Raw genomic sequence first — 23,105 nt, forward strand, 5'->3', positions numbered from 1 at the left:
CCAGCCTGGCCTGGAATGTCTCCAGGGATGGGGCATCTACCACCTCTCTGGGCAACCTGGGCCAGTGTTTCACCACCTTCATTGTAAAAATCTCTTTCTCATGTTTAGCCTTAATCTCCACTCCTTTAGTTTAAAACCATCACCCCTTCTCCTGTCATAACAGGCTCTGCTAAAGAGTCTGTCCTCATCTTTCTTACAAGCCCCTTTTAAGTACCAACGGGCCGCAATAAGGTCTCCCCAGAGCCTTCTCTTCTCCAGGCTGAACAGCCCCAGCTCTCTCAGCCTGTCCTCACAGCAGAGCTGTTCCAGCCCTCTGATCATTTCTGTGGCTCCTCTGGCCCCTCTCCAACAGGTCCATGTCTTTCCTGTGCTGAGGGCTCCAGAGCTGGGCACAGGACTCCAGGTGGGGTCTCACCAGAGCGGAGCAGAGGGGCAGAACCATCTCCCTCAACCTGCTGGCCACGTTCCTTTTGATGCAGCCCAAGATACGATTGGCCACCTGGGCTGCAAGCACATGTTGCTGCCTCATGCCAATCTTTCACTCACCAGTACCGCCAAGTCCTTCTCCGTGTCGGGAGCGGGTGAGGGTGCGGGGGCTGCTGCGCCTTTAAGGGGGACCGGGGCCAGAATCGCTGCCATGGCGACGGCCTGACAGCTGTGACCGGAAGTGATTGGGGGTCAGAGGTCGGCGGTGGCAGCGGGATCATGGCGGCGGCCCTGGAGACGCTGGGCGCCGGTGCGGCCGCGCTCCCCGGGACGGCGGCTCCTTGAGGGGGCGGGGAGCGGAGCGGAGCGGAGCGGAGCCTCCTCCCGCCGCGGCGCTGCCCCGTCTCAGGTGAGGGCCGGCGGGCGGGCGGGTCCGGGCGCTCCCGTGGCGGCTGGGCCGGGCCGCGGTGCTGAGCAGCGGCCCCGGGTCTCCGGCCCGGCCTTGCCGGTGTTTCCTCGCCGAGCTCGCCCTGCCGGGCTCTCACCCGCCTCCCGTTTCTCCGCAGGCATGGTCGCCGCGCTGTAGGAGGGCGGGGAGCCGCAGAGATGGAGGAGAGCGCCTGAGCCAGCCCGGGACACGCTCGGTGTGAGCGGAGCGCGTACGTTACCAAACCCCGTGCCAAGAGAATAACCGGAGGCGTGCTGCTATAATCTCACCCTTCTAGGAAGAGCAGGGTCTCATGTGATCACTTGCGCATACGCGGAAGTTAATCAGTTTTTGCCAACGGTATCTGGGTGGTTTTTCCTCTTCGCTGTGCCCGTGGTCACTTCTCCCGTTGACACTGGCGCTGTGCCGCTGTCTTGGCTCGATGTGCCCTTTGGCAAAGGGAAACTTCGACCTGAATGGGCCCCTGCGTGAGAAGTGCAGGGCGAGTATTGGAACAAGGCGGGTAACTTTTCCCGACTGAGCCGTTCAGAGCGTAACTGTGGCCACAAAGACGATGTGTACTAAAAATAAGTAATAGAATTAAGCTATGTGGGCAACTTCACATTGGTGCTTACGTGTATTCATTGCAATACAGTACTAGGCTGTCACTAGGCTTTTTTTAATCTCCACTTATGCTAGTACACAGAGTGGACTGTAGTTGTTTAATGGGTGATGTGTTTTGCTTATTGATTGTTAAGTATCTTCATATCTCATTTAGTTCATGCTCAATGTCTCCTATTTTGAAGACATCACCCATTCTCTGCTTTTGGACCCCTGCACTTTTCAGTTGTAGTTACCACAGCAATATTTTAATGTTTCTCAAGCACAAACCTGTTCCACTGTAACACAGAGAGAATAACGGATTTTTTTTTTTCCTTTCTTATTTTACAAATGGGGAAACCAGAATAAGACATACTTTGGCCTTTCTTTGTTTTTTAAATTGAATACAGACATCTGAAATGAGCTAGTTGACTTTTGTAATGAGATTTAATAGTATTATACTCAGAATGCAAAGCTTCAGTGGCAGTTGTACTGTTTGGCTTCTCAGCAGATCAAGGTACAGTTAAACAGTGTGAATATATAGTTTGGTTACTGTGTGATCTCACTGCTTTGCCATCACTGGCCATGGGTTACTGCTGCTCTCTTTGTGGTGGATTTAGTGGTTGGATGGTTGCAGGGTCAGTTGATCTAACAGGTTTATGGGAATGGCTTTCTGTCAGGTGGGAGCTATTCTAATGAGTGTTTGATCTGATATGACTGAAAGCTGTTTCTCTTCCTGCACTAATGTAAACCAGCTGTGGGTTAAGTATAATGTGAAACTGCCTCGAGAAACTAAATCTCAAATTGGTCATTTCAGAAGTTTTAAGTGTACTCTTTATTTTCTGAGGGTTTGGATTAAAAAGAGTCAGCCATGTGTAGGGAATATGTGGTAAGAGTGACGGTAGTGTAAGTCTGTGAAGGAACTTTCCCATCTCTCCAAAGTCTTTTCTCCATTCACTTCTCGCTAAAAAGCGTCTGTGCTTAAAAAAGGGAAGCCTCTTACAAGGCCTTATTTAGACCTCAGAGGGAGGTCCACCATGTGTACCCAGTGAGGTGGGAATCCTGAAGGAAAAGTAACTTTGTGTCCTACTGTAAAAGCCAGACTGAAGTTGGCAGAGAAACCATGATTCTGGTATGTTCCAACTCCTCAGTCTTGATGAGTTTTGCTTTCATGGGGTTCCCTGCCACCTTGACAGAAGCAATCTGAAAAGAAAATTGAAGTGTCATGAGGCATCATCTTCACATCCACCTGGGGTTTCAGCAGTGTTAGGTTTACATGATCCAGCAGATCCTTTCTCCAGTTGCTCAGCTGGCAGGCTGTCATCTGTTTCATCTGGTCCTGCTGAGTCTTCACTTCTTCAGCAGCTATTCTTAATAATGCTAGTCTAAATTCTTAATAACCTGAACTGTCTCAGGAGCAAATCCTCTTGTCCTTCTGGTTTTCTATTTGTTTCTGTCCAAGACTTCTCCATGTAGAGTTTCTACCTCCTAAACTTTGTTTAAACAATCTCGTTTATCTCCTTTCTTGTCACCTGTCCTTCAGTGTGCTGCTGCCTCTCACTCCTTCCACCTCTGCTTTGCCAAAACTCACCTTTTTCCTTTTGTTGGCTTAATCTTCCATCTTCTTGGGAAATGCAGTGTCTGTGCCTCAGTTTATCCTTTCCTCCTACCTGGTCATCATGTATTTGTGTTTTTCTGTCCTCCTTTCTTTCCGTATTTCATTCTCCTGTTGTCCACTTACAGTCCTGTTAAAGGTTGCCCCTTCCTTGTTCTTTTGTTTCTTCAGGTTGTGATGCTGAGAACACACAGAAAAGATTCCTCGTGTTCTGTATCTGGTGCTGAGTTCCATAATCTGGATTAATGTTTTTATTACCTATAGACTGAGATGAGCTGGCTTGTTTGTGTTCCATTTGCAGTGTTTGGTCAGCACTAGGAGCTAAGAGTGGGGAAAATGTAACCTTTTTGAAACAGATTCCTGCTGAATGTGTGCAGAGGCTTGCAGTTTGGTTTTATGTGACTTTTTGTTGACCAGACCAAGAAGTAAATTGCTCCTGAAAAACAATTCTGCATGATAGTTTGTTGTTGCTACTGCAGGGCACAGTGAGATGTGGGATAGCAGTGTTAAGAGACTTCTTGAAATGTAGACAAAATGTCTATTCTTTTTCCTAGTATTTTTCTCTTAGCTGAACTGGTTTGCTCCTGAACTTGTTTTGCCATAAAAAACTTAATTTCTTGAATTTGATTTGTTTTTATCAAGGTTTCTTGCATGCTTAGGGGTTCAAAACTGGAGGAGTCTTTACTCATTAATACAGAATTAATTGCTCTACTAGATTCACACACTATCCTTTCAGGAGTTTGAATAATCAATTTAATTTGACAGCAGGCTCAGTTTTTCAGGGTTTTGTGTGTGTGTGGTTCCCCCTGCCCTGCCCTTGGGATTCCTTGAAACAAAACTGTGGGTTTTTTTTAATCTTGCTGCTTTTAAACATGACTTTTCAAGACATTGAATCTGTGATACTAAAACTCCTGTCACTTTTGAGGTTTTGGTTTTTTTTTTTTTGGTCATCCTTTGGTATAATACCTGCTATTTATTTTATTTCAGGTATCAAGGGAACAGGTATTGCTTTCATTCCATTGGTTCTGAAAGGTATAGCTTAAACTCAAGTGCTTTCTCATTGAGCTTATGGTGATTTTGTTTTTCTTTAAGGCACGCAGCATATCTTGTATTGAAAGAAAAATATCTATTAGCCCTCCTCTTTTGGTAGCAGCTTCAGAGGTGCCATTAAGGCTAAATGAATAGATTGCCTAATGTGCCTATATGAAGCTGTTATGTGTATCACCATACAATGCATGTAGAAAGATAATTCATTTTCCTTGAAAATGCTCTAATCTTTTATAAAATTAGTGTTTGAATTGTGGAAGTGTTCCTATAAACTACTGTTCCTCAGACATACTCACTGTTCCTGGGGGCTTTCATCTACGAATGATAGATTGTATTGTACTCCTTCACCAGATTAGTGAAATGACGTGGCTGGTTATAGTCAGGAAAGTCAAAATATAACCAAACACCCAGGCTTTTACAGGAGAACAAGAAATAAAACATAACCAAGCTGTTCATTTCTCTTGCTAAATCAAAGACAATAACAGGCAGTGCTGGTACTGACAAGCACAGACAATTGTGATTTTTAAACAGGAATGGAGTTACTTTGATTTACTGAAATCTGTTAGTTGCATCAAACTGGTAATAGTTGTTGCAGATCAGGATTTAACTGACTGTTCAGAGTAACTGGTATTTGTTATGTTATATGTGAATGAACACACACACCTAAGGTTAGTGTGTGATTATTTCTTTTTCCTTTTAAGTTTTGAATGGTCAGTATGATAATGATTCTACCCAAATATAAATGTTAATTGTGGAATAAGAGAAAATATGCTCTATGACCTTCAAATCTTTTAGGAATGTCCTCTCTGCTGTTAGAAGGTAAAAATTTTACCCTCTTGCTACACATGAGGGCTTGTGTGAAATGCCTCATGTGGCTGTTGATGCAGTCTTAACAGTGATAAAAGTGCTGAGAATCATCTGTTCAGCTTAATCAGCTCCTGGAGCAACAGAAACTGTAGATAAGATCCAAACCCATTTTATTTTCTCAAAGAAAATTATTTGTCTAAGTAATTAATTGCACATCACTTGGTAATTTTGCTCTTAGGTTTCATTATGGTTACTCTTATCTAGTGTTGGCATTGATTTTTAACATTGATTTTCCCCGATCTCCACACAAGCAATGATCTACAGCCTGCATTTGTTCAGGTCAAGTATTAGCATTGTGTGTTCGAATTCAGAAGATAATTGCATATCTTGCAAATTACCCAATGGCTGTTTCATCTTGAAACATTTAGGAATCCATTTTAGTTTCTCATAATTATAATGTTTTAGTCAGACAGCAATCTAAACTTAAGACAGCACTTTGGCAGTGATATGCTTGTTTTTCTAAAATGAGCACAGTTTCTGTGGTTAAATTTTCCTTTCATTTAAATATAGATTTCAATCAGTGTAGGCCAGACTTTTCCAACCATGTTTAAAATTAGCTGAAGCCATATTTTAAAAAATATGTTCTCTAATGTGATTGAAAAATGTGTGCAGAAATGAAGGTTTTTAATCTGATTAATGCTTTTGAAGTGTTTTTACAATTTATTTGCAAAAAACGTTTATAGACTGGCTCAAATATGACCTGATACTATTCTCTTTGTAATAAATACCACTGAAAGCACTTTGTGCTGTGCTTCTGAAATTTGAAAGGTACCTGTGCAGAAAGAAACTGTAAATTCCACTCATCAAGCAGCTAAGTTACAACATCAAAACAAAGCAAAATGCTTGCTGTTCTTCCAGACTTCCACACACGTGTCATTTTGGAGATTACTGTGGTTCTCATTGGTCATCTTGTACTTCTTTAGGCAGGTATAGTTACCATTTTCAGTTGGTAAGTTGAAGTTGTAAACAGACGTATAGCAAGCGTTAAGCTTTGTCTAGAGCATGTTCAACACTGTATGAATTCTGAAATAGAAGTGGGAATGAGTCTGAGTTGAATCTGTCAGGTGGCCAGCATAACTCCCTGAATTACTGTTAAACATTTGGTCATTTCAATTTCTAGAAAAATGTTTTTTAAAAAATCAAAACAAAGAAAAGCAAAACAGCATAAAAACCCAAAACAAACAAATAAAAACCAAAACAATTCCCCCCTCTGCCAACAACCAACCAAACACAAAAAATCTATTACAAATTTTACATTGCTGTTTTTAACCAAATGCAGGAAAAAAGGTCTTTGCTGTACTCAGAAAGTTTTCCAGTTGGCAGAGTGTTCAGAGAGCAAGGGAGTCAATCTGTGAGCAGACCTCTCTTCAGACAGACCATTTCTACTGTTCACAGGTAGAATAGGTTGCTTTCACAGAAAAAGGTGAGGACGAATGTCACAAAAGGGAGATGAGTCATGTGGATTTCCATTATATGGAATGCAGTGTTTTTACCTGAGATGTGCTGGTTAGCTTGGATGTACTGTTTCTTTGGTGAAAACCATGTAGAAAAGAAATACTGTCCTAGTTTGGACATGGAACTATGAGAAGTCTGACTCAGTTTTTCGGATGCTTTATTTTATTATTCAGATGCTAGAAGGACTAGAGCGTTCTAGTTTTTAATACTTGGTCTTAGAGCAATCAAACCTCTGTTCAGCTGATCAATTCAATTTGTTTTCAAAATCATGTTTGTTACTGTGTTTTTTTTTATGGTCTGCCACAATGTAAGGGATGTTGATTTTGAAAGAGCTGGAAATACTATAGCAATAGTAAACTTATCAATGACTGGAAAAGCTTACCTTTTTTCTAATTGCTGCAGCTTGTGCTATTACTTTCAAGAAACTTAAATGGAACAAAGACGTGTTAGTTTCACACAATGATTTTTCTCCTGAACAGGACCAACTCTTACCCAGAACTCAGGTGGGACAGCGGGTATTTCTCAAGCATTCAGCTTACTGAATAGCAGCTACACATGTTGTGCTTATTGAAAAACAACTTTTAACTCTTCTAGTAAGGTAAAGCCAGGAGACAGTGGTGACTGCATGATGATCTGTGAAAGTTAACATTTCAAACTGCCTTCCAGACTCCTGTTATGGTCAGAACTTGGAGCTTGTTCCTAGTTCTGCTGTGTAAATGTTTTAGGTTATGTATCAACTGGACCTGGGAGCCGCGTGCTTCAGTCATCACGATGTCCTGCAAAAGATTTCTCGAAGACCAGAACATATAGAAATATTTACCTGTTTAAAACTCTTCACCTATAGAAAACCTCCTTCTCTTGAGTACTATATTTCAGAAAGTGTGAGGTAATATATACTCATGTGAAGGTTATTGAGCTGATTTGTAGCATCTGTAAGGTAAGGTTTCCTTTCAGCCTCCTGCATAGACAGTATGTTCTTCTGGTCTTCCCTCTTCTGTCTTCAGTGTGAAAACACCACTAGATCTTTCAACTTCACTAGTGAATTCCTTTAAAAAGAAAACAGTTTTAGCAATTTCTTTCAAGATCTCTGACCTGGGTCACTAGATCTGTCCTTAGGACAGGTGAAAAAGATACACATAATCAGGTTGCTGGCAGTGTAATTCATCATCAGATAGCAGAAATAATTAATGTTCTTGGGAATGGCGTGCATTTCACATTTGGAAAGAGGCTGCTGGGTTTGGTTTAATCTCTCTTAAATAATGGCAGACTGTTTAGGAACATGAAATGTAATGTTCTGGGTATGCTTGATCTTTCTGAACTTTGGGTATAGACCATTTTAGACAAGGATCAGTCTTACTGTGTTTTGTGCTCTCTCCACAAGAGCATAGATTTTGCACTAGAGTTTCCTTCAAAAATACTTATGCGTCAGTCTGATTTACAGAAAGTGTTTTGCAGACTCATCTATTTCTAACCGCTAAAAGTGACAAAGGGTGTGTCTCTCCCAAAATTAGGGGTTTGGTCAGAGAATTGTGCTCTTTTATTAGGAACATCGGGTTTAAATTTTCACTTGAATACCAAGTTTTACATAAAATCCTGACAGTTGTCCATTATTTCCAGTGCTTGCATGGGTCTACTATTCATTACAAAATGGATACGTCATTGTTTTGTTGTAAACGTTTGTATCTTTAGATCCCAGTTTCCAAAATTTACTTAGTGGTTGGTTGGGTTTTTTTTTTTTTTTTTTTTGGTAATAACTTTCTTTACAGAAAGTTGTTTGTGTTGTTTTTTTTTTTTTTTTGCCTTACATTGTAATGAATGTAGACATTCTACTTATTGTGTCTCAGTACTACTCTGAAGAAAGGATCTTGGTCTCTTTCCTAAATATTGAAATGTGTTTAGTTTTGCACCTCTTGGATACAGGGTTAGATGTTGAACAGTGTCAGCTCAACTAAGCAACAAAAAAACCAAAGCAAACCCACTTTAAGACAATGCTTTAACTGAACAACACATCTCATTTAGATTTTGACAGTGAGTAAAAGAGCTATGTGTTTATCTTGTCTGCCACCTTAATGGCTTTTGAATGACAAATGCTTGCAAAGATGTTAAGGGCTAAACAGCTATATTTTTTGGGTGTTCTGATTGCAGTAGGTCATTGAAGGACCTTGAGAGATGGCTGATGGGTGAAATTGAGACAAAGGCTCTGTACTTAGGGTAGTACGGAAATTAAACATGAGCAGAAGCAAATGCGGCTTGAGTGGTCACAATACGGATATTGCTAAAATGATTGTTAATAACACAGGAATACGTATTATCTTCTGTCTAAAGGGAAAGAAGCTAAAATTATAGTTTTTCCGTTAAAGTAATTGCAGTAGGCTAGTATATTGAAGAACAATATGACATGATATACAGTGCCCTTCTGCAGGAGAATAACTTTGAAAATACACTAATAGCAGTTATTTCTAATTAATAAAAGAATGTTATGAAAAGTTAAGAGGATTTAGTAAGCTTTGATTGTGTCAGTCACATGTTAGTAATGTTTTTCTTATGGTCCGCCTGCTCTTTGTGCCTTTGCATCTTGGTAGACAGTCACCCTTCTGCAGCAGCACCGTTCCCCTCAAGTGGCTATTGCAAATACTCCCTTCCCTTTTTTCAGGGAAGCTTTGAGTTATTCCCATGTTGCCTGCAGGCCCAGTTGTGTTCAGAGTCTTGTTTCTTTTATATGTAGACAGTGGCAAATAGAGGCTGGCTTTTCTTTTTTGGCTTTATGTAAGGTGTCCATAAAAATCTGCTAAGCAAACTGGCAGTGCATATATTATGCATAGATTTATTATCATGAACACTGAGCATGCAAAATTAAGCTTGCTTTCAGAATAGAAGGTATCATTGTGAGTAGAATGCTGACATGAGTTTGCATGTTAGGAAGAAAGATTACATTTCCTGTCTCCGTCATCTCTCACTGCGTCTTGAAATACAGAATTAGCTGAAAAAGGCATATTGAGGACAGGCTTTTGCTGAAGTTCAGAAATGTCATTATTTGTAAATGTAAAATAAGCAAACTTTAAAACTTAAGGAAACTGTCTGCTAGCTTTGGATTTTAGTGCAAGCTATTATGTATGTACAGATGATAATGTTTACTAGAAGTATCTCAAAATTGTGTGTTTGCTAGGAGATACCCTCAAAAATAGAAAGTAGTAGTTGCAAAATATTGTTGTACATGGAGTTCCACAGGCTGCAGAATATTTTAGAATGAAGGTTTTCAGCAATACTGAAAATGATCTGATTTGGCAGAAGAGTAATATTTTAATGAATGTTTATAACATGACAAGAGGAAAGAGAAATTATCAACAGGTGCTTCTTCATCACTTGAAAACTGCTGTTATTGTTGTAGCTCAATTTAGCTCAATGTTTACAATCTTTACAGGGATTATGTATTGGTGACTTCAGAGAAAATGCCTTTGTCCTCAACACCCTGTAAAGATACCAATTTCCAGGTTTTTTCTATGTGGGATGTTAGTTCTTCTGCTTGCAACTTGTGCGAGTCTCCCAGCGCTTAAGATCTTGGGATGTGGTGTTAGTGTAGGGGACTGGCCTACCCTTAGCAATTACATATTGTTTTGTGACATCTGTCCTTTACTCGAGAAAGGTTACAGTGTTCTTTCCTGCCCATTTCTGTGTCTTGAATTATTTTAATGTTTGTTGTGACGTTATCAAGAACCTTCATTTGTGATTGGGGAGCTATTCAGTGTAGCTTGTTTCATCAGTCTCTTGTTTCTTAATTAGCTGATTGTTTTCTTCTTAACATCTCTCCCATATGCTGAACCCTATAAGAGCTGTCAGATTTCCACCAGACGTGTACTGAAGAGCTAGGACATGGAAGTAAAGTTCATGGTGGAATGAGGTCTGGGAAGAAGCAAAGTTGTGGGCAAGTATTTTTCCTTTTTCCAAATGTTAAGCTTCAGCCACATTAATAATATGTCTACAAAACATTATTGGACTGATTTAAAGCAAAACTCTAGAACTGTTATATCCCACATGGCATGAAACATTCCTGCTTTTTTTTTTTTTCATGGTGTATTGACTTGTTACAAAGAAGGGAAATAAATTTTAGAAAGAATGTTATACATAAACCATTTGAGACATTCTCTGTTAAGGAAATACCAGCTGTCAAGAAAGATGCAGCCAATGTTGAGTTATGTTAAAAGCATTGTAAAGGAAATATTTGTCAAGGAAAAGTGAATTAATTAAAACACTTTAACTATTTTTACTCTAGAAGAAGGTTAGGAAAGTTCTATGTAAGCCTTTTCTAAATGCAACCACTATTAAAAGCCACCAATTTATTTTTTCAGAAAGAAGTTAACTTAGGTAAGTTGCTCTAAGTGTAGAATAAAGAAACTTTCTGGCCACAATGCAAATAGGAGGGGAAAAAAAGAGTTGGAGTTATTATACCTTGTTACCTTCAAATCCTATAAGCTTGCTTTCATTGACTCTTCCTGATGGACAGAATTTATATCAAAAAGAAAATAGGTTACATTTTAGGATGTTCATATTAACTTTTTTTATTTGGAAATCAGTTATTTTATGAACAGTTAATAACACCAGGAGGCATTATTTTGCTCTGAGGAAAACAGCGAAGTGCACATAAAAAGGAACTTGGATCAGGCATGTGAAACATTAAATATGATAGGATTTACTCTTTCTTTAATCCAGTCTAGCCTGCTGGCTTTAAGGAGTTGTACACTGAATATGTAGATTTACTGTAATGGTTTGAAACATAAGCTTTTGATTTCATTACACCTTTGCTCTTTTTCCTAATAATGTGGTGATGCTATCAGATACACCCTGAAATGTAGCAAATATGGAAACAGTTATGTCTATTACCTTCCTACATAATGCTTTTTTTTTTTTTTTTTTTTTTTTAAATGTAAAGACGTTGAAGGCCATACTTAGATGTTATGGTTATGTGAACTACTTGATTGTTGATTTTTTTGTTGTTGTTGTTTTTAGAAAGCTTAAATATTGAATGTGGCAATGTTAGGTCTTAGTCTGTGTCAGATATCCTAGCTTTTAGTTATAATTATTTTCTGGAAACTCATGAAAATCAGTGTGTTTTCTTTTGTTCCTTGAAAATATGAAAATTTCATTTCTCAAGTTACATGATTGCTATTAGGGATGAGCAGCTGTTGTTCCCTAAAATTCTCTTCACGCTAGTCTCACGATTTTAGGCTTCGTTAAAATACCAACAGAAACCTAAGTACCAAATGATATATAGCCTAAATTTTTTCATGTCCCTGACATCTCTGCATTTGAATTGACAGTCTGTAACACATAAGATTTTTTTTCCCCTTAAAAACCTTACTGTTCTGCATGGCTTGTGTTTTAGGAATGCCTTAAAGACTTAAGGAATGTGGTCTGTAGAACCCATTTTACTTGTTGCACATGCTTGGTGTTGTATACTGAACTGAATAAAGGATTGAAGATAATAATCTGAAGGTTTATTTAGTTAAATGCCACTCTGAAGAACTGGGTTTTGCTTTTTACTTGATGAGCAAGATATGCAACATTGTTGTTAACAATAATTATGATCCTTGCATTGAATAGTCAGGTTTGAAGCTGGACACCTATAAAATAGAGAATGCAAGGCTTTCACAGCTGCACCTGAAGATAATAGAAGTTGTGAATTGTGCTTGTGATGTAGTGCACATTGACAAATATTCTGAAAAAAATAGTCTGGAAACATTCCAGATTGCACAGACTCAATTAATATACCTTGTGCTGTGGATCTTGAGTAATAAAACTATAAAAAAGATCTGTTGTGAAAATAAATTACTGACTCATAACACTTTCAGATAGTAGTATAATGAGCATAATATGAAGGAAAAAGAAATTTAAAAAAAGGTTGTTTTTGTCCTAGGATTTCAATGGCTTAGGCTAATTTTAGCACTGTAGTATAAGAAGGAGAGAAAGAAATGCAAGTGCTTTCTTGCTGTTAACTCTGGATGTCCAAGTAAGTGCGATGGGTGAGGCAGGGTTCCTGTTTGAAGAACAAAAAATAGAGAAAAAAACAAACCAAAACAAACCAACCCAAAAACTAACGAACACCCTGAAACAAACAAAAGGCCACCCAAACCAACCAAAGAAACAAACAAAACCCAAACCAAAAACAAAAAAAACAAAAAAATCCAACCAACCAAACAAAAACAAACAAAAAAACAGCCAGGAAGGAAGGAACAGTCTCGATTCTAGTGTATTATAATTTCTGTATGTTTGATTTTGCAGCTTCAGTATCCCAATAGTTTTTTGAGTGTAATATGAAGGTAACAATTCCCTACCAGTGTGCTGGGTGGTGCTGAATTCTCTTGATCTTTTAGCTTTGAATGCAGCAAACTGTAATTATGCTGGGGATGACCCCTTACTTAAGGTGATGTTCTCCCTCGTGTAAATTCTGGTGGTGCTGTATCTGGCCTAAATACTTTTGAGGCTGAAACTAGCTATTTATTGTATGTCATACTTTCACAGAATCACTTCATCTGTAGCCTGAGACGATGCTTTGCTGGCAATCTGTTTTATTGTATGCAAAATGATAGATATCAGAGATCAGTGCGGACTCCAAAGAGGAGTAACTAGAATGAGTTCCTGAATATAGTATCAAGGCCACTAATCATGTCAGGGCTAAAAAAAAAAAATCTGTCAGTATTCCAAGGTATTTCTACAAAGCAGTTAACAATCGTGAGTGATTCTGCAGTTTGAGTGAATATGCAGATCCTAATTTATGCCTTTCACTTAAATCTAGCTTTTGTCCAGAACGAAATAGTTCTTTGTGTATTTACCATATGCATGATTGTGCACATGGTAATTGTTCCAAGGAGAAGAGGAAAATTGCATCTTCTAATTTGTCAGTTCACATGTTGAAATATTCTTTATTGTAACTCTTGTGAAAATTGAATTAGCCATTGAGGACCGCTTTTTTCACTTTCAGTCTGATGATTCTGCAATCGAGATGAAGGATGTTGATCATGATGGCTTTCTTCTGAGAAATTAATACTGAACCATTGTGCATTGATTGACTTTTACTGTCTAATTGGTGATAGACAGGTTTGCTCAATCTTAGTTGGCTTTCACAGTGAAGTTAAGCCTAAAAATGTTCTTAGAGTTATTAGATCTAAATATATCTTAGTCTTGCATGATATTTAAAATGACACAAAGCTTATTTGATGAACTGGTAGACATCTTTACAAGTGGGTAACTTGGAGAGATGCATTTTGAATGAGATGCAAAGTTTGGTTTCATCCTAGTTTACCTTATCTCATGGTCAGTTAGGTCTTTCCTTCAGCTTTTGATTCAGGACACAGTAATCATCTTTATGGATATAGCTGATGGCAAATACAATTAATGTGGAGAATTCCCTACCAGTGAGAAATAATACTCCTCTATGCAATTTTAAAATAAGAACTTTTTGGGGAAAAAAATATGCTATCACTACAAAGTCTATTTCTGTTACCTGTCCTGCATAATAGAAAGTGACTAAATTACATTATGAAAATTTATAACAACTTTACCAAAACTGCTGGTTGTAGATCTTCTTTAATAGGCCATCATGCGGCTGAATTGAGCTGGTTCTTAATGTACAGAAAAATCTACTTTTAGTTTAAAAGGGTCAGTTATGATATATCTTAATGTAATTTTCCATCTACATGCTTGATATCATTATCTGACAACACAGAAGCTAGAGATAGAAAGTTATAAAGAGAAATTATTTGACTACATTAAGTGTTATGGGAAAATGGATAGATGAGTCCCATTAGCTATGTTGTGTTGAACTGCAGCCAGCCATTTTCAAATATTTTGAAATATTTTAAATCCCTACCATTCCTGAACAGCTGGAAGAGGATCCTTTTCTGATATTCTTTCTAAAAGGGATTATTATTTATTTTTGTTGTAGTTTGGTGTAAGAATTCCGGTGAAGTGTCAGGAAATTATTACGTTTTTCCTTAGTGACTAATGCAGTCAAACCCAGTTTGAAACTTGGAATCTGTTACCAATAAAAAAGGCTTATGATTATGCTGTTACATGTTTTAGATTACTCTAAATTTCGTATTTCCAGTAAAATACCTAAATCAGTATGTCATAAACTATTTAGCTATACACGTTAATTGTATTTCTTGGATAGAGAATCCTGCAAGAGCAATCTTGTGCAAATCTGGTTTTGCAAGTTTTTCTTTGTTCTGTTTGTTACACTAGTGTGGTGCTTTTCCATTTCCAAACCCCTTCAAAGTTTCCAGTTTATCAATACTTTGAAATGTAGAAAGTGATTGGTCTGGGTGTCTTTGTGCTGCACCATTTGAAGATAAGATGTGTCTGTAGCGGCTGACAGACTGAAGCCTGAAGCTATGGCAGAACATTTGTGCTGAGTTAACTAGAATGGCTTTATCTACTTTATTTCTTGCACTGTCACCATTAATCTTGTTCTTCTTTGCCACAGTGTTAGTTATTAAAAATTCTGAAGTCTTAAGAAATGCTTATTGAATAACTTTTTGTCTATTATATCATTTTTGCATACTGCAGATTACTGTAAATTGCTTTGGAAAGCACTATGAAAAAATAATGGCTTAATATATATATCTATATAAGTGAAAAGGATCTTTCAGTTGTGGCTCATGTCTTCTAGTTTACCTAGATGTTTGGCATTGGGTCCTCTTACCAAAATGTGGAAAAACATTGGAAGATCAGTGAACTATTTTGTTTTGGAATATGTTTATTTTTTTCTAAAGTAATTTGAGCTATTTTAGGCCATATGGTGACAAAGAACTACTGAGACTTCATACAAGTTATAAAAAGCTTTAAAATGTGAAATGGCTCACCTGTTTCCCTTGTTTTTGGCAATGATTAGAATGAAAATGTCATCTTTATTTTCTTGATCTTCGTGTTTTGTCTTTTAATCTCTTGTTAGCTTTTCCTTGCAGCCTTGCAATATTGCAAAACAACATTATAAGCTTAATTATTTGCTTCCTGAAGTTTAAAATATTTGAAATGGAGCTGACAACTGATGAATTTTTAAGTGACTTTATAATCTCTTAATATTGCAGCTAATAGGGAGGTGTTTCCAGAAGCATTTGCCTAATTGAGAGTTTCCTAAAATTTGACCTTAATTATTCTGGTTTGAGTGAGGACCCAGGACCAAAGGAATTATTCTACTAGTGGTTAAAGATGGAAACCCCCCTCATGCTGAATTTGAAGAGCTATAAACTCTCTTTCTCCTTGTTGTGGAAATCCTGGGTAGTAGCTAAAGGGACACTTGGGGACTTCACCTGCCAGCTAATAAGGACTCTCTAGACTGGGGGTGTCGAACTCATTTCCACCGGGGCCCACATCAGCCTCATGGTTGCCTTCAAAGTGCCTAATGTAGGAGTAGTTACATTTATACAGTCCTAAAATTACATTTGGCCCTTTGAAGGCAACTGCGAGGCTGATGTGGCCCCCAGTGGAAATGAGTTTGACACCCCTGGTCTAGATACTTACGTGAATTTTTAGTGTAGAGACCCTGCACAAACACACTCCAGAGATACTGGAGAGAGTTCAGTGAAGGGCCAGAAGGCAAGGAAGGGACTGGAGCATCTGACATGTGAAAAAAGGCTGAGAGAGCTGGGGGTGTTCAGCCTGGAGGAGGCTCGGGGAGTGGGATCTGATCGGTGTCTCTAAATACCTGAAGGGAGGGTGTGAAGAGGACGGGTCCAGGCTCTGCTCAGTGGTGCCCAGGGACAGGACCGGCAACCATGGGCATAAACTGAAACACATCAGAAACGACTTTTTACTGGGAGGGTCAGTGAGCACAGGTGCAGATTGCCCAAGGAGGTTATGGAATCTCCTCCAGAGATATTTGTGAGCTGACTAGACTCAGTCCTGGGGAGCTGGCTGTAGGTGGTCCTGCTTGAGAGCATTGGACCAGATGACCTCCAGATGCCGCTTCCAACTGTGGCCATTCTGTGGGATTTCAGTGTGCAAATGTCATATGGTCTTTATTGGTTTGAGATCACCCATAGGTGATTCACAGGGGAAGACGATTCTCCATAAAACAGAAGATAACTTATTCCTTTAAAGCTCCCATCAGCTTCTGAGGAGATAACTACTTAGTTGAAAGTAAGTTGCAAAATAGGGGAATTGGGAAATAAGGTTGCTTTCCTCTTTGAAGTCTTAGAAAGCATGTGAATAGAGAACTAAAGTGGTAGTTTTAGTTGCAGTTGGAGCAATTTAAATGTATGTTGTAACTAAGCCACCATAGGAAAATAGTTTTCTTTTTGGGGGAGGAAGGGCAGAAGCACTTGCCGTGTACTCTTTTTGCTATAGCCTGTTTCTACTCTTGCAATGGTCTTGCACTATAAGAAGGGAGAGAAGCACTTCAAACAAAGGAAAATGTGGTTAAGCCACAAAAAAATACAAAGTTTCAAGAACATACATAGTATCAAAACCAATTTATCTCATTCTTGATTTTGCTTTCATTTTGAGATGGCAGCTTAAAGAAAATTTAAAAATGACATTCACAGGTGATGGAAACCTGCTTGTCATTTTTGTAATGAAAATGCTTGCATTTTGAAATACTTATTAATTTTCACAAGTTTGGAGTGGCTCTAAATTCAGTGACTTCAAAATGTGCCTGTGCATAGTAATTGGCCTTTTTAATTCATGCTTTGTTGTTAAATGAAACATTTTTATTGGCACAAAAATATTTGCCCCACCTATTTTCATTTGCTAGTGGTGGGAATGGTAACATTAAAGGCTGTTTAAAATATCTGAAGTGAGTTCTGGGGTCATTCCTCACCTGTTGTTTATTTTGGTTCGTGTGAGAACAGTGAAAAGTAATCAGCTTGGTGAAGTTGTATCATCTAAGTAGTTGTTTTGGAGTCCAAAATCACTGTGTCCTGCGAGGTGTAGATTCAAACAAGAGATTTGGCTGGCTTCTTCAAGCAAAACTTGGGACTTCTGGGATAGTGAACAGTGAATGTTGCCCATAAAGGTCACTTCTTAGCTTTAAAGTTACCTAGAGTACATTGTACTGAATTAATGGAACAAGAGACTGTAAATACAGAAAATCTTTGATTAACTCCTTCTTTTCGAAGTGTCTTGACCTTTATTGAGTTTCTCTAGCTGACATTTTTAGAAGACTTTTAGTACTATTTCCTTTTGTTATAAAGGTTTGGTGTTTTTTTTTTTTTTTTTTTTTTGGTACATTTGCTCCCACATATTACATTGTTATCTTCTCTGCCATTTGATTTTCAGCATCTACATTTCATATCAGCATCATTACTGTAGTGGTGTCGTGATGTAGTCCTTTTTTTATACAAAATTTTAGGAATGCAATTCTGTAATTAGATGTTATCTTTGTAAGCAAAAGAAAAATAAAGCAAATGAGGGAAACAAATCAAAAATAGCAAAGCTGATAAGCACCTACAAAAACATTTGAAAGACAGCATAATATATTCAAATCAGGAGTAAATCACACAGGATCACATGGTGTATCTTTCTATTTTTAGTTTTGAAATTATTAGCTGCATTTGCTATTTAAAGCTAATGACAGATTTAATGCAAGCGAATCATAGTATTGCATTGTTATTGTATCAAATAATGATTGTCGGTTGTGTTTCTTATACTCTTCATATTTTAGAGGGGAAAAAAATCCCTCTGTGCTCTGGAAGTTGCTCAGACATTTCATAGTCTGTGGTGATGATGAATAAATTGTACTATAAATAACGCGGGCAACAGGAATACATATTTTTGTTTTGTTAGACTAGACTTATGCAGTTGGCATCTTTATTTCCTCTTCTTCACACCCCTGTGGTGTTAGTTAGCAACGTAGGCTGTGTAAGATTACAGATAATTTTTTTACGAGGAGTCACTGAAAACTTGATGTTTTCACATGACTCTTCATACTGGTTCTACTGTCCAAGCTGGTGGCTCCCAGCTGTTCTTTGAAGGTCACGCCAGCTGTGCGTGTTAATATGGCTGTGTCCTTCCTTTCCCAATTCCTATCCTGCTGTTGCTGCAGCAGAATTGGAACTTCTTCCAACACTTAAAGGCTGATTAAATCTTAGTAGTTGGCACCCTGGACGTCTGGTTATCTCAATGAGATCTTCCTGGCTTGGAGAGACAGCTTCTCAAGAGGGTCCCTTGCTCTGCAATGACTGTCTGAACAAACTCCAGACATAAGATCTAATTTTCTTGTTACTACTTTCTTCCTCTTCAGTATTGTGTTCCACGAAGCCTTTAAGTTGTTTTACACAATGTGAGGTGCTCTTCACAGCTAACAATGCTTTCTAGTAAGATATTCCACAAAATGGAAACTTCTTCTTAGAACAAGATACAGACCTTAGACTTCTAAATTTTATTTTAAAGATTTCAGGAGGGGGTAGATTGTGGTGATGAGAATCACTGGTGGTTTGACATTAAGAAGGTTACAGGCTTTTAATCACCTCACTTCCAAATGATGACCTGTTGTGATATAGTTGAGTGAGACTGAGGGTGGGATCTGAACCTTTTTTGCTCAAATGGACAAGTTGTCTGGTTGCTACCAATCCTTTTCCTTTGTAGATTTGAATACTCAGCAACAGTGAAGAAGGCTTTAAAGATTGCTGATAGAACAAAGGGTTTAGGTCTGTTTATATAGAAGACAAGATCAGCCTGCTAATGAATGAGTAACATTGAGAAGGATGTAAGCCCATGTATTTTATGGCTTAAGACAGATGTTAACAGAGGCTAAGAATAACCTTGCCATCACTGCCTAGTGCCGGCTTTCTTCCTGCACCTTCTTATGAAGTACATCGTTCAAGACGCTGTCAGACAGGATGAGTGGGTGGACTGCTGCTGATTCAGTTTGGCAATTCCTGAGTTTTTTCCACTGGTCATTTCTTTTTTCAACACCATACAAGATAACAAAGTCTCTTAGGTCAAGACACTGTAAATATTCATTCTGCATAAATGTTGTTATGTTAAACACAAGTCAGATCTGAGTTTATAGAATCCTTTCTTTCTTCAGCCTGGGCAATTTTCCAATTTTCTGAGGGCAAGCAGCCCAGCAAACACTCCTTCAGACAATTCCTCATCTTTCTCCTTTTTCCAGAATGAAAATCCAAGAATATCAGCAATGGGGGCCAAAATAACAAAGGAAAAGTGGGTGTTGCCACTTCTTGCCAGGTTTTTGTAAATGTTCCCTTCCTTCCCTGTCCCAGAATAATAACAAAATTTCCCAAAGAATCCACAAAATAAACCAGACTCTTTTTCAGCCTCTGATCTAATTCAGAGTAGATGCCATAACAAAAATGCTAGAGAACACGTACTGTAAAGCATATACTTTTTATCTGACTGTTACAGTTTTATTCCTCATCTGTTAAGAATGCAAGAAATTCTAGGGCAACTGCTGGCTCCTTGATGATGCTCGGCTGTTATTCTTGTTTCTAGAGTATCAATTGGGCTGATGCTAATTGCCACTCTTGTTAGTGAGGAATCTTAATTGGGGCATGAATGGATAGATTCTGTACTATAAGACGGACTGGAGTGAAATACTGTTACAAAGAGCTGGGGAGCCAGGGGATACAAGCTCCAGAGAGTGATCTTGGGCTAGAGGTTCTCTGATCTGTGCCTGTTTGTTCCTCCTTCGGCTTCAGTGACATGGTCAGAAGTACTAAGTGGGGTTGAGGGGCTTTGGTAAGCGGTGACATCCAGGAATCAGTGTTCAGCAGACCAGACGTGGGGTTAGAAACAAAGGCCGTGCTGGCAGAACGAGTTAATAGAGCTGAAGGGCCAAAGACCACTGCTGAGAAACAGGATCAGAAACCAGGATGAATGACAGCAAGAGGGAAAGGAAGCAGGTTTTTTTAGAGCAATAATCAGGATGTTACCTGCAGCTACAGAACAGCTGTTTGGGTTTCTTTTGTAACAGATGTGTGTGGCAACCATTAACTGAGTTCACAAGGCCATTCCTTTGACTTATGGAATGCTAGTGGCTGGATGCAGCTCGTCTGTCTTGAATCACATGTGCTGCTGTTTTCTACAGGTCGTTCTTATTTTAGTTGAAATCCTTGGAGTTACAATGAATTCATTATTGTGAGACTTTAAAGAATGTTTGGGTTTTTTTCCAAAAGTGTTTTATATCAAGAAGTCATTGAACTTAATCATGTTTATATGTGTGATAGGAAAGAACAATTTCTTCATGGGTGCTTTTACTAGAGGAAGCTCTGCTGCTTGGGTTCGTGCATTCAAACTCTGCGAGATTGCTGCCTTTTGATCTGTCAGATCTACACGATTGACCTGTATAATGTAATGACTATGTATGAACTGTGCCATGACACATTCAAAGAGCTAGTAATTCATTCTTTGAAACCATTTCTTCCCGTGTGAGTCATGGTGGGACTTGTCACCTCCCCAAAATGTTTTCAAAGGTTCCTAATTGTGACTATTCTCCAAGGGGCAAGTATCTGTGAAGTATTTCCAGGTCAGTGACTGTGAGACTGGAATTCCCAAACCAGAGGGAACAGCTGCCCAAACCGAGACATAGTCTGGAATCTGAGGACCACATCTGTATAAGAAAAGAGGTTGTTAGTTCCTGTGCTTCTCCTTCTGTTTTGATTGCTAATATAGTTTCTGTGGTTTTTATTTTGGAAAGTGCAAAAGCTAGAAAACTTGATTCATCGAGGCCAGACAATGTCTCTTTAGAAAATGACTGGAAAACCATACTTGTTGTAGAGACAAACACAATGTAATTTCAGTAGCAGAATCCCTTTGTGAGTCTCCTGGAAACAAATGTTTTGCATGAGGACGCAATTTTTCTAGTTCTGAATTCATTCGAACAGTTTACCCTGAAGGCTCTATTTGTGGTAAACATTTCTCGAGAAAGGCTTTGCTCGAGTGCTGTTCAGAATCCAGATTGAATCTGAGTGCTGTTTAGAAGCTGCAAAGGCTGTAAGCATGTGAACTGGCAAACGCATCGACCAGAGCACTGTGCCTCAGTCTTCTGAGTAGCTGGGAAGATCTGAGTCCTATAGAGATGCCAGCTGATGTTTCCATCTGTTCTCCAAACTATTGTGCTCTTCATAAAGAAGTACGTTGACCTGGAACAGCAACACAGCTTGCTTTCCTTTCTTTAATTAGGTGGTGAGTTAAGATATTTACAGAGGAAAGAAGATAATTTGCTTAAGTAAAGCCAATTGATAATAGGGGTATTGAGGACCTCTCTTCGTCTATAGGGATTTTTTTTTTCCCATTCTGTGTATGAACAATCCCAAGTATTTGGTTTCTCTAGTGCAGGAGCAAAGACAGAAGGCTCACTCAGTGTCAGGGAGGGAACTAAGACATAAATCCAAATGGCCTTATTGGGACTTTGACACATTTTCTTTCCAGCTGATTGAGAACATAGCCACGAGAAGAACGTGCTTGGGAATTTTCCACCTGCCCATCTGACGTAGGACAAGAAAGAAACCATTCACTTCCTGACAGCATGTCTGAAAACTGGAAGTGGAGTGGTTATTTAATGTGTTTGGATATTTTGGCAATCTGATGCATAGTTTTTAAATTGATTGATGCCAGTTCTTGACGCAACACTTTTTTTTATTCCATGAATAAAGGGATGCAACAGACAAATCTTCAGGGCATCAGAGCATACTGTGGTCTATTCTCTGTTTTGTTCTCCCTCTAATAGCAGGATAAATGCAAATATTTTGAGGCCTGTCCTCTTCCATCAAGCCTCTGGGAAAGAAAAATGAAAGGGGGGGATGGCAACTGAGCATGGAAAATTCTATGAAATTGCTTATGGGTTTCCTTTTCATGTGAAATTTCCCTGAAATTTTCCCCATGACTCATTTCCTTCTTGATTCCTTTTTAAGTCCATAGTTTGGGCTTTTTTTTTTTTTTGAGACAAGTAAGTAGCTTTTTCCTGCCCAGCATGACATGGATTTTGCAAAGGTGGATATTCAGCGTTGAAGTTATCCTGTGTCTTCTGAGTGCTTAGACATTGCAGTCTGTTCTCCATTGGGACAGATGCCCTCTTTTCTCTAACTTCTCTTTACAGCCCGTGGGTAAAGATAGGGAGCAAATAATGCACTTCCAAAAAAACCCAGATATTAATCAGAGGTGTATTGTGTGAGGGAAGAGGTCATGGGAAGTAGGATGTTTTATTTTAGCAGATAATCTATTGGTGGTTGCAAACATCTTGTATTGACAGAAGGTCAATGAGGGAGTCTGTTACGGTTTCCTACCTTCTGATTTGCAGTTTTCAGTTCATGCTGACATACCCTATTTCTGCTAGATATAGACTTCCCTAGAACTCATTCCCTGAAATGCCACCTGGCATCTTCTACAGTGACAAGGGCAGGACTTTTCTGGATCAAAAACTTGCATGACTAATTCCTTATTACTTGAGAAACAGAAATACTGTCCAGTGTGAGAGATGTAAAATGTTGATTTCTCTTTCCCTTCTTACAAGGGGAAAAAAAAAATCAAGACTCTCAGGGTTCTTCTAGTACCTGTAAGATAGCGCTTACTTCTTTTATAGAAATATCAACAATAGTATGTTCTTCTAGTGCAATTAAAGTTTAGTACAACAATTCAATGCATCTGAAGCATTGTAAACCCTTGAAGATCTTGGCAGCGTTTCTTGGAATATCTTGTTCCATAAAGGTTTATATG

The 23,105-nt window shown here is 38.7% G+C and overlaps 1 protein-coding gene across 3 annotated transcripts in view; it reads left to right on the forward strand.

The window, feature by feature from the left end:
* The first annotated feature begins 331 nt into the window (after positions 1 to 331).
* LCLAT1 (lysocardiolipin acyltransferase 1) overlaps positions 332 to 23,105 on the forward strand; it is a 145,799-nt gene continuing 123,025 nt past the window's right edge. Inside the window, exons 1-2 of one of the 3 annotated variants that reach the window (XM_082047418.1) lie at positions 332 to 835; positions 993 to 1,085. The gene's annotated coding sequence lies outside the window, so the exon portion shown is untranslated. The remainder of the gene's footprint in view (positions 836 to 992; positions 1,086 to 23,105) is intronic. The other 2 variants (XM_082047417.1, XM_082047416.1) reach the window with 2 other exon arrangements.

The sequence above is a fragment of the Streptopelia decaocto genome (assembly GCF_964273445.1).
Source record: "Streptopelia decaocto genome assembly, chromosome: 3".
NCBI lineage: Eukaryota > Metazoa > Chordata > Aves > Columbiformes > Columbidae > Streptopelia > Streptopelia decaocto.